General features: G+C 41.9%; 1 protein-coding gene across 2 annotated transcripts in view; it reads right to left on the bottom strand.

Annotated features, from left to right (window-relative positions):
- Nucleotides 1-12,089, bottom strand: part of LOC115253497 (venom dipeptidyl peptidase 4) — a 536,181-nt gene that overhangs the window by 425,398 nt on the left and 98,694 nt on the right. The window lies entirely within an intron of this gene.

The raw sequence follows: 12,089 nt of genomic DNA, 5'->3' as shown, positions 1-12,089 counted from the left end.
CTCTTTCTCTCTGCCAGAGAAAGCCACGGAAAATCACTTGAACACTGGTATCGAACTACCGGGGCAGGAACACAAGCAATCCCCTCGGTGGGAAAGCTTTATGCTATCGGCGATAGCAATGGAAGGGAATTGTCCCAATCGGCTGATTGGCGACAACACAGCCGCGGTTGCAGCTTCACAGGGCACTGGATCCTTTATCCGGTTCGCTAGGACCAAATGTTCCGTCGGAGGAACAGAAACACAGGACCGGTAGCTCGATAGGAGGAGGGGAACTTAGCCTTCAGAAAGGCTGTGACTTCCACTGGGGAGGAAAAGGCGGTTTGTACACTAAAAACTACTTAACTAATGTATTTGAGGTCTGTACAGGTTCGTGGTTGAATAAAGACTGTTTTCTTGGTTGCGCGCGCACTCTTTGAAGGATGGGTAGAGACTGTATGGGGGAAGGAAATTTCCTTGCATGCGCTACGCTGTGGTGATGGTGGAATCTTCCGTACATAGGCTATGGTACGATGGTTCGGGCGTCGTCAGCTGCTGGCACATAAGGACATGCCGTTCAGGCGTGATTGGTTGGTCGGTCGATCCTCGTGCATGCTCGATCACGTTGTCGCTCGGTCGGTGGGACAGGCACACAAACGACGTGGCGTGTGTAAGGATGATAGGGTGGTTGTTAGTGGGGTTGGAGCCGTAAATTACTCGCGGCGACTCGAGGTTAGTTTGGTTGGGGAGATGAGGACAATTTCTAAATGGGTCTTCGCGTTGGGAGCGAACAAAAACAGTCGGCAATATTCTCATTCTCAAGAAATTCCCGACATTCAACTAGACAACTCACTACTAATCTACAGAATCCTTAAACAGTACAAATATTTCATATGATAAATAAATACAAAAATGTCATTTATAGCTGTCACCGCGCGCGAGACTCAAACTTTTGTAGACTACACAAAATAAGTTCAGTTAATAATACTACGTCAACAAATATAAAATCCATCATCATCATCGGGGCGACCATTATAGTTTGTTCGTGCCTCCTATTACAAAAATATAAATTGTCCACACAAAATATCCGTTGGTAAACTTCGTCAAGATACAAAATCTAGTCAAGAATAAAAAGTCAACAGAGTAGCTGTTCAAAAAGCAGCTTTTACGTGTGAAATACATAGTCTCTTAAACTGTGATAGGGTTGCTGCATTCGTGATGTGGTCAGGCATCGAATTGAAAACATTTATACCTTTATAGTACAAGGAATTTTGTGAAGCACCATGCAAAAAGTGGGGTGTTCGTATTTGATCCGCGTTTCTAGTGTTATAACTATGAATGTCACTTCCTCTTTCAATTCGGTCACACAAATATCTAGGCAGCATACCATTCTTTAATTTAAAAATGAACACCAACGTTAAATACACAATTCTTTGCTTCACTGACAACCACTGAAGGGCGTCCAACAAAAAAGTTGAGGAAGTGAATCTGTTACATCTTAAAATCAACCGCATTATTTTATTTTGCAAACGCTGTAGCCTTGATATTTGTGTTTCATTAGCTAAAAACAAAATGGACGGGCAGAACTCAATGTGTGGAGAAATGATTGATTTGTACAACTGTATTTTACTAGCAATAGTCAAATCGTTTTTTAATCGACATAGAATACCATACTTTTTGGCTATTTTCTTGATGACATTGTCGATGTGAGCGTCAAACTTTAGTCTGTCATCAATAATCACGCCAAGATATTTAATTTCGCGCACGCGATCAATTGTCTCACCATCAATTTCTACAGAGACTTCAGAGTTAACTCGACTCCGCGAAATGACCATGAATTTAGTTTTACTAATGTTCAATTTCAGCTGTTTGTACTTCAATCATTTACTCAGAGAACGTAAATCTGCATTCATATGTGAAACGGCTTCCCTCAAATATTTTGCTGCAATGAATATCACGGTATCATCGGCAAAAACATTAATATCGCAAAACCGTAAGACTCGTCGCATGTCATTGATGTACATAATGAATAAAACGGGCCCTAATACACTCCCCTGTGGCACGCCTAGGCTGTTAACCACGGGGCTTGAAATCGAATCATTAAAAACAGTCCGTTGAGTTCTGTCAGACAAATAGCTTTCGAACCATCTGTATGCAGAACCCGAAATTCCAAAGCGCTTCATTGTTTCCAACAACAAGGGCCGAGAAATCGTTTCAAAAGCGCGTTTCAGATCCAAAAAAACAGCAACAATAGTATCTTTACGCTCTACATTTTCTTTCCATTTCGCTAGCACCAAGTTCAATGCGGTTTCACAGGAATGACCTTCCCGATATCCCGATTGCTCTGGTATTAGCAAATTATTACTATTTAGATATGCTAACAGCTGGCCTTTTACAACAAGTTCCAAAATTTTTTCTAATGTGTGCAACATATTGATGGGACGAAACTCTTCGGATTTAATCGTTCCAGCAACTTTTTGAATTGGAATCACTATGGATTCCTTCCAAACGTGCGGCACGTGCCCAGTTTGTAACGATTCATTAATCAGGTCCAGCAGATTGTGTCCAATGACATCAAAGCAATCCTGTATTACTCTCGCATTTACATTATCTACGCCAGCCGTTTTGCCCATAGAAAAGCAAATATTTTTTAGTTCTTCCAAAGTTATTGGGTGAAAAGATTCAAATATACTATTGATGCTAATCGGCTGTTGTATTTCGTCAGGCTTATCTACTAATTCAATTGATTGATTAATAGATAAAACACTATCGACGAAATATTCATTAAATCTCCTCGCTATAACTTGTTCAGACTCTTCTAATGTGCCATTGAAGGTTATGGACCGCGGTTTAGATGTACTAGGTTTTAACAGTGACTTTAAAATTTTCCATAACTCTTTGCTGTTGTTTTGATGCTGATCAATTTTCCTCTGAACATACTCGCAACGAGTTTGTTTAACCAATTGCGAGTATTTATTGCGCGCGACCTTGTACCTTTGCCAATTTCTAAAATTTTCATTTCTACGCCATTTTTTGTACAATTTGTCTCTTTTGCGTTTAAGACGCAGTAGATCCAAATTGTACCAGCTGTTCGTATTTTTTAATGTAACGACTTTATTTTCGACTAGTTGATTGGTACAGGTTTTCAAGACGTCAGTTAGAACAGCTGATTTCCGATCTAAAGAACCGTCGTTAGTATGAAAATCCACACCTCTTGCAACAAGACTCGAAAGTGCTTGTTTTGAGTACTTCTTCCAACACTTTAATTTTACAACATTACAATCCTCTCTATCATTTTCGTCAATATTAATTACTAAAGTTTCATGGTCAGTTATTTTTAATTCTGGACTTGCAACAACATTTACAGTATTAAAATTTGAATAAACATGGTCAATTAGAGTTTTGCTGTGTTGGGCAATACGCGTAAAATCATTTACTTTTTGTTTCAAATTATAAAAGTCTGCTAGCCGTTTCAAATGATTCGAATTCGGATTGTCACACCAATTGATATTAAAGTCGCCAGCAAGTACATTACATTTACCTGAATCTAAAAACGTCTCAAGCCAGTTTTCCAAAATTTGAATAAAACGCTGGTCATTAGCACTGGGAGAGTGATATAAAACTCCATAATTACCCATCTTCATGCCACGTAAAACTGCGATGCCTAAGAGCCAATTGCTTTCACAAGCCTCGTTTAATAGAAGCTTGTACTGAACTGATTCTTTGACATAAATAGCAACTCCGCCAGTGTGTCTCGAATGTGATACACAAGCAGCCACATTATATCCCGGTATACTATACTGATCAAATGCATTCACATCAACAATATGCGTTTCTGACAAAAATACTAAAAATGGACGTTTCTCTTCCACAATCTGACGTAATTCTACGTAGTTTGTAGATAACCCGGCTATATTAAAATACAAAATATCGAATTGATTCACATTTCTACTGGAACTTGGTTGCTATTCATTGAAATGTAGGCTGCTTTTTTTCTTTTTATACAATTTCTTAAAAACTTCACATTCATGACTGAATGCACCGTGGTTATCGTCCAAGTAACAATGTAAGTCAAGGGAGTGTCAAGGGAGTGTTTTTTTTTTGCATTTCAGAATTATTAAGAGGATTTTCAGAGGGTTTCAGAGGCATTAAGGTGCGTTTCATAGGATTTCTGAGGGTGTCCTGTACGTTACATAGGGTCCGTATGAATTTCATGAGATTATCGGAGGCATTTCAGAACAATTCAGAGGATTTTAAGCGAGTTTCAGAGGCATTACAGGGGCGTTGGGGGGGGGGGGGGGGGGCTTAGGGGCTCTCGATGGGTCTCAGGTGCACTACAGGGGGTCCGAGTGGGTTTTAGGGGACATACCAAGGCAATTCAGGAAGATTCAGAGCAGTTTCAGTGGAGTTACATGGGTGTTTTCGGGAGTATCGGAGGGACACAGGTGCGTTACAGGGGGTCCGAGGAGTTTTCAGGGGGTTTTTGGAGACATTTCAAGAAGATTCAAAGGATATTCGTTGGGTATCGGAATCATTACAAGGGCGTTTTCGGGGGTCTCGAAGGATCTCACGAGTGTAACTGGGTGTTCTGAGGGAGTTTTAGAGGTTATCCTGTTTTTAAGCCAACCTTATCCCTAATACCAAAATTTCATTTAGGTGACGCTGCGGGATGAAGAATTGTCTACCAGCTGGTTGGATGGCCTCATATGCCCAATCTACAAGAAAGGGCACAGACTAGCGTGTGTCAATTACAGATTGATTACTCTTGTAAAATCGGCATATTAGATACTGTCGCATGTCCTGTTCGACAAACTGAGACCTCTTGAGGAGTCCTTCGTCGGCGAATACCAGGCTAATTTTCGTGAGGGCCTATTAACGACGGATCAAATGTTTAACCTGCGGATGATCCTAGATAAAATTCGGGAATATAACTTGCACACTCACCATCTGATCATTGACTTTGAAGCAGTGTACGATTATATGAAAAGAAATAAGCTTTGCCAAACAATGTAAGAACATGGTTTTCCGGCGATACCAATTAGGCTGATACGCACAACGCTGGATGAATCAAAATCATGTATTCAGATCGCAGACCAAGTCTCTACCTCGGTTGTGATCTTGGATGGATTGATGGGTTATGCTCTTTCAAAATTGCTGTTCAAAATTGCACTCGGAGCGATTAGGAGGTCTAGCGTACAGATAAATGAAACTATCATTACACTCGATGATCCTCGATTTTGCGAACGATATTGATCTCATCGGCATCGATCAAACTTATGCTTCTCTGAAGAGAGAGAGCGAGGATAGGTTTGACGATTAACTCTACCAAGACCAAGGAGGAGAACGTGCCTCTAGAGCCGACCTACTGATACCACTCAGTGGGAGAAGCCAGTGGAATAGGCGACGCATTTCGACAACAGCTGCGCAAAGTATACCGATATCTTAGAGGAGGCCGGTCGGATCAGATGAAGATCGAGGATCCGGAGATACACCGGTTCCATGGAAGGCGAGATTCCCGAGAAGCATCAGCAGCGGTATCTGCAGCAGTTGCGCCGGAGGAACCCTGGAAGTCTACGGATGAAAGCGTTAGCAAGGAGTTTACGTATATGGCTCGTCGCAAGGAGTCTACCGAAAGAAGCACCGGTTCAGTGTCCACGAGCAGCTGGCCCATTGAAGCAGGTGTTGTGGCGTTCGTGGGTCCCATTGACGGAGCACTCTACTTGTTGGCAGGCTACGCTAATTCGAAGTGACCGGAAGTGGCGCCAACACAACGGATCACGTCCACAGCCACCGTTAGCATCTTGCGAAGTATCTTTGCCCGGCTGGGAATACCTGAAACGCTCGTCACCTACAACGGGACGCAGTGCATGAGCAGCGAAATCACCATCCGAAGCAATGTTCGGCCAGCGCATCAAAAACAAGTCTGAACCAGATTCGCCTTCTGCTAGGCACTGGGCACCTGAGCCTGTGCGTAAGAAGATAACATCTGGCTTGAAGATCAACGGATGGTTTGAGCGCATGTCAACCAGATGCGTAGTCGTGGTGGTACTCCAGCAGACTGCTGCAGGCCGTAGTCAGTACTGCCTCTAGATGTTCTTCTGGATGTCCGAAACTCTTTTTGTATATTTTCAAGACGCCGAATTATATGAAAGCAATCTTAACTAAGTCAACAATACTATACAGATTACAACATATTGGAAAGAACGATCCATTTCACCCTGCCTTCCCCGCACCGGCAGTGAATGAGTGCGGGTTTTGGTTTCTCCATCATCGAGCACAAAACCCTCTGGCTCCTGACCCCCTGCCACACGGGAACGACTTTGAACGATGCTCACTCGGGACACAAAAACTATGCCTTTCGAGTGCTTCCGGGCGTTGAACGAAAATATAGATGGAAAGTTGATAAAATTTAATTAAAATTTCCATTCCGACACCGTTCTGCTGGCTTTCCGGTTCTGGCTCTGGGTTGGTTTGTGCGGAGGTGGATGGGGTGTGAAACGAGCGCAACCCAGATCGTAAGAATATGCCAGGAAAAAGGAAAGGAATGGGAGTTCAGTTCGGTGGAAATTGGCAAAAGAACGAACCAAACGGAGAAGGTACACCGTAATTTACCGGGAAATATGCCTCCGGAAGAATAAGGAACCAGTTTTTCCAGACCAACACCAAGCAAGACCGAACCGAGCGCAATGTAAAACAGTTTTTACTCAGTCAATTTACTGCTGCTGGATGGCAGGCAGGCGCAGAGGTGTACGGGATGATAGAAAGAGCATCCATTACCACCGACGACCGGTCGGTCGGTCGGTCGACATCGACAAGGACGAAGGCGCAAGGAAGGATTACGAACAAAGACAGTTGTCTAACATTATTGGAGAAAGTTTCGAGTTATGCCTACAGGTGACAATGAAGAAGTTATTCCTGTTGCAAAAGAGAGGCCCGTGATATGGCGATGGGTGGTGCGAGGCTGAACAATGCGATTCCTTGTGGAGCATTCTGCTAGCGATAATGTTGAAATTCGACACGGTAATGAAGTTTTCTCATGTGGGATGTGAGTTTTAATTCACCAGAGCCGTGGAAACTTTATTAGGAGTGCTTCAGGCCTAAACATAAAAGAGTTTTTGTTTTTGATCGAAATATAATGGATAAGTAAGTTTATTGTCCAGAAATCTGATATTTGTTTATTAAATAAATCCCTAAGAAGTTGTGTTTTATAAAACCCGGATTAATCCACCTAGTGGTGATACTGCCTTTCTCGTCGAATATGTACTCACGATCTTTCCGTCGACGTAAGCATCCTGAATCCTGTGAATACTTTATTTATAAAAGCAAGAATTTTATCCAAGCCACCGTCGAGTTGGAAAACTTACAGATGGCACATATTTCCGGTGTTATGTTCAATTTATAGGCAAAGCTGAAAAATATCAGACCTCTTAGTTGACTGTGTGACCACCTTTACTATTACTGGAGACCCATCAATACCAACACGGTTATTACTTAAAAATATAATTTATTACTTAAAAATATAATTTATTTCACAACCAAAAATCACTTTACAGTCTTCGATAAACTTTGTCCTGCACACTTCAGGCTATATTTTATTATCATTGCTTACTAGATTCAAAAAAAAATTGACCAAAAAATGGAAGCAAGTAAAATTTTTCGTACAAAATTTAGACGCAAAACGGGATTCAAAAACTTTGCTCGAGGTTGATGCGATTGAATTTCAATTTTCTCATGCAACCCCCATTCTACTGTATATTTCCACCTCAGTAATATGAGAAGGTGTGATTTGATGAGCCTGCATCAGTTTTGTGAAGATTTTTTTCTCTTACACATATTTATCGCTTGCATCGATTATTTTAACTGTTTTTACCACTTTCTGTGAGATACCCGGAACCGGTTCCAAGACTGTACCTATTGTCTCAAATATGGTCTGAGACTAGTTTCTTGCTAACTGTTCAATAGGTTTTCTGAAAAGCCGAAAATTGATGTGGATGCATGGATTACATTTTACATTTTGGTCATTCTGGTGGGACATACAAAACGGGTTCTACCGGTAGTCTCTAATGTGATCTAAGTCTATTTTTTTTTGTAAACCGTTCATCAGGTTATCGAAAAAGCCGTGGTTTGATATATCGCATGCATGGGTTTGGCTCCTATATGCATTTGACCACTTCCAGCAAGACACCTGGAACCGGTTCCGGAATACTACTGGTTGTCTCAAATATGGTCTGAAACCATTTTCTTGCTAACCCTTCATCAGGTTATCTAAAGAGCCGCGATTTGATGTGTTGTATGCCTGGATTTGGTTTACTTTTACATTTGACCACTTCCGGCGGGACATCCGGAACTGATTCTAGAGCAGGGCTGCCCAACGTACGGCCCGCGGGCCGCATCCGGCCCGCGAGGACATTTCATGCGGCCCGCGGCACGAATGAAGAAAAGTTATGACTTTTGGCCGGTGGAGCAATTATTTTGAATGTTTCCCTTTTTCCAATGAATTATATTTTCAAAACAAATTTGACATATATTTTTAGGTAAATTTTCAAAGATTTTCAATCAGTTATTTTGAGTTCTTTAAGAATTTCGGCCAGAAGAGGCCTCAAATTTTCACAATGAACTTTGAAATGTTTGAAAAATTTTCAGAATTCTGACTGACATTGCACACTGCAATTTAAAACAAACATGTCGGCGTTACCTCAGAGTAATTCTACTCATTTTCAGAATTTCGGTTCAAAACTTCAGTTTATTGTGCGCAATGGCTTAATTTTCTCCAACAGCGGAAGGAAAAAAAAATTTAAAATTCATAGAAGATTCAATAACAATTCTTGTGTATTTTTGAGATTTTATTTATGTGGCTATAATCTCAAAATTCCGGCAAGTTCTGGGACAACACAAAAAATACGAATCTTCGTTTATGAAGACAATGTTTTACAATATCGTCACCAACTCCAAAATTATTCCAGAATTTGAACGAATTTGGATTTATAGGAATTAGCCATAGCCTTGGCAAGAAATGCTCAGAAAAGTTTCAAGAAAACGTATGGATTATAAAATTTCAATTCTGGCCCGTCAACTGATGTGGAGTGTAAAATATGGCCCGCGATCGTTAAAGGTTGGGCAGGCCTGTTCTAGAGCACTACCGGTAGTCTCCGCTGTGATCTTAGGCTATTTTCCTGCTTACTGTTCACCAGGTTATTGAAAAAGCCGCTGTTTGATGTGTCGCATGCATGGATTTGGTCAAGGGTTTGGTCACTTTTATAATTGACCACTTCCGGCGGGGCAACCGGAGCCGCTTCCGGAACACTACCGTTAGTTTCTGCTGTGAATAAAGGCTATTTTCCTGCTTATCGTTCGTCAGGTTATCGAAAAAGCTGCTATTTAATGTGTCGCATGCATGGTTTTGGTTCCCATCTACATTTGATCACTTCCGGCAGGACACATGGAACCGGTTCTGGAATACTACTGGTTTTCCTAAATATAGTCTGATTCCATTTTATTGCTAACCGTTCATCAGGTTATCTATAGAGACGCGATTTGATGTGTCGCATGCATAGGTTTGGTTCAATTTTATATTTGGCCACCTCCGGCGGGGCACCCGGAACCGGTTCCGGAACACTACCGGTAGTCTCTGCTGGGTCAAAGGCTATTTTCCTGCTCACTGTTCATCAGGTTATCGAAAAAGCCGCTATTTGATGTATCGCATGCATGGATTTGGCTCACTTTTATATTTTGCCACTTCCGGCGGGACATCCGGAACCGATTCCGGAATACTACTGGTTCAGATATTGACTGAGAGTATTTTCCTGCTTACCGTTCGTCAGGTTATCGAAATAGCCGTGGTCTGATATGTCGCATGCATGGTTTTGTAGCATTTTCATATCCGGCCCCTTCCTGGGGTACCGATCCGGAACACCTAAATGGCCATAACTCCGGAACGGCTGAACCGATCCGAACCATTTTCAATAGGAAACAATGGGACCAGATTCCGCGTCGAATGAACCGTCGGTCATTAAAATCGGTTGAGGTTTACTGTCAAAAAGTGATGTGAGTTTATTTTGTACACACACATACTCACACACACACATACACACACACACACATACATACACACACACAGACATCACCTCAATTCGTCGAGCTGAGTTGATTGGTATATGTGACTCGACCCTCCGGGCCTTCTAACAAAAAGTCATTTTTGGAGTGAACATATAGCCTTTCCAGTACACTTAGTGTACGAGAAAGGCAAATAGGTGGTTTTCAGAGAATTCTTCGAGAATTCTTTTAGCAATTCGTCTAACTTATTTAGAAATTTCTTCTGATTCCTAAACTGATTTTTTCAGTACATAAATCCTCTTGCCATTGTTCCAGAATTTCTTCTAACAATTTCTCCGGAAATATATCTAAGCATGTTACCAATAATTCCGTTGTAAATTCCTCCATGAGTTCTTCTAGGGAGAATTTCTAGATTTCCTCTAGATACTTTCACAATTTTATTTATTGATTTCTCCAGAATTTCTCCAGGAATGTTCTAATAATTTTCTCTAGAAATTGGTCAAGGGATGCAAGCGAATCTTATCCTATAAATCAAGAGAATGTCATCCATTAAGTACGTCACGGTCCTAGGGGGGAGGGGGGTTTGTGAAAGTGTGACAAGCAATGTAATAACTAATAAGTATAGGAAAAACCCGGACGATGGGGGGAGGGGGGGTCAAAAATTCCCAATTTTAGCGTGACGTACTTAATGGATGCTCCCTTAGGGGATTTCTCATAGATTTCCTCTGAGTGTTTTTAACAATAACCTCAACAGATTGTTCTTATAAATCTTCTGGGAATTCCTATACGAAGCCCCCAAAGAATTTCTCTGAAGTCCTTGATAAATTCCTCTAGCAAGTCGTCAAGTAGTCCTTCTGGAAGCCCTCTAGGAATTCTTCCAGGAAGTCCTCATGTAAGGCCTCTAGGATTCCTCCAAGCAGTCTTCTAAGAATTCCTTCATGAAGTCCTCTAGGAATTCCTCCAGGAGGTGCTCCAAGAGTTCCTCCAGCAATTGCTCCAGGACTTCTCCAAGAAGTTTTTTTTTTGGAATACCTCTGGGAAGTTGTTTAATAGTGCGCACAAGAAGGCCTCTAAGAATGCCTACAAGGAGTCCTCTAGGAATTCCTCCAGGAAGGCTTTTAGAAATTCCTTCAACAATTCTTCTAGAAATTTCTCCAGAGGAATTATTTCAGAATGTCCTCTATAAATTCCTCCAGGGGGTCTAACAGGAATTCCTCCAGCCCTCTGGGAATCCCTCCAGCAAGTCCCCTGGGATTTCCTCCAGGAAGTTCGCTAGGAAGTCCTCAGGAAGTCCCTTTGGAATTCCTCCAGGAAGTAGTCTAGGAATTCCTGCAGAAAGTCCTCTAGAAATTCCTCCACGAAGTCCTCTAGGAATTCCTCCAGGAATCCTGTAGGAATTTCTATCATCCTCAAAAAAGTCCTCTAGGAATTCCTTCAGGAAGTACCCTAGAAACTCCAGCAGAAAGGCCTCTAGGAATTCATCCAAGAATTCTTCTAGGAATTCCTCCTAGAATTCTTTCTGGAAGTTCTGTAGAAATTCTTCCAGGAAGTTCTCTGGGAATTCCTCCAGGAAGCCCACTAAAAATTCCTCCAGGAAGCCCTTCAGGAATTCATCCAGAAAATCCCATATAGCCGAGGCGGTAAACGCACGGGTATTCAGCATGACCATGCTGAGGGTGACGGGTTCGATTCCCGGTCGGTCCAGGATCTTTTCGTAAAGGAAATTTCCTTGACTTCCTTGGGCATAGAGTATCTTCGTGCCTGCCACACGATATACACATGCAAAATGGTCATTGGCAGAGGAAGCTCTCAGTTAATAACTGTGGAAGTGCTCATAGAACACTAAGCTGAGAAGCAGGCTTTGTCCCAGCGAGGACATTACGCCAAGAAGAGAGAGAGAGATCCTTTGGGAATTCCTCCAGGAAGTCCCCTAGAAATTTCTCCAGAAAGTCCCCTAGGAATTCCTTCAGTCCTCTGGGAATTCCTCCAGGAAGTTCTCTGGGAATTTCTCTAGGAAGTTCTCATAGAGTTCTTCCAGAAAGTCCTCTAAAAGTTCCTCC

The sequence above is a fragment of the Aedes albopictus genome, chromosome 3 (genome assembly GCF_035046485.1).
Source record: "Aedes albopictus strain Foshan chromosome 3, AalbF5, whole genome shotgun sequence".
NCBI lineage: Eukaryota > Metazoa > Arthropoda > Insecta > Diptera > Culicidae > Aedes > Aedes albopictus.
The sequence above is the reverse complement of the archived record's forward strand: the minus strand, read 5'-3'. Positions and strand labels throughout refer to the sequence as shown.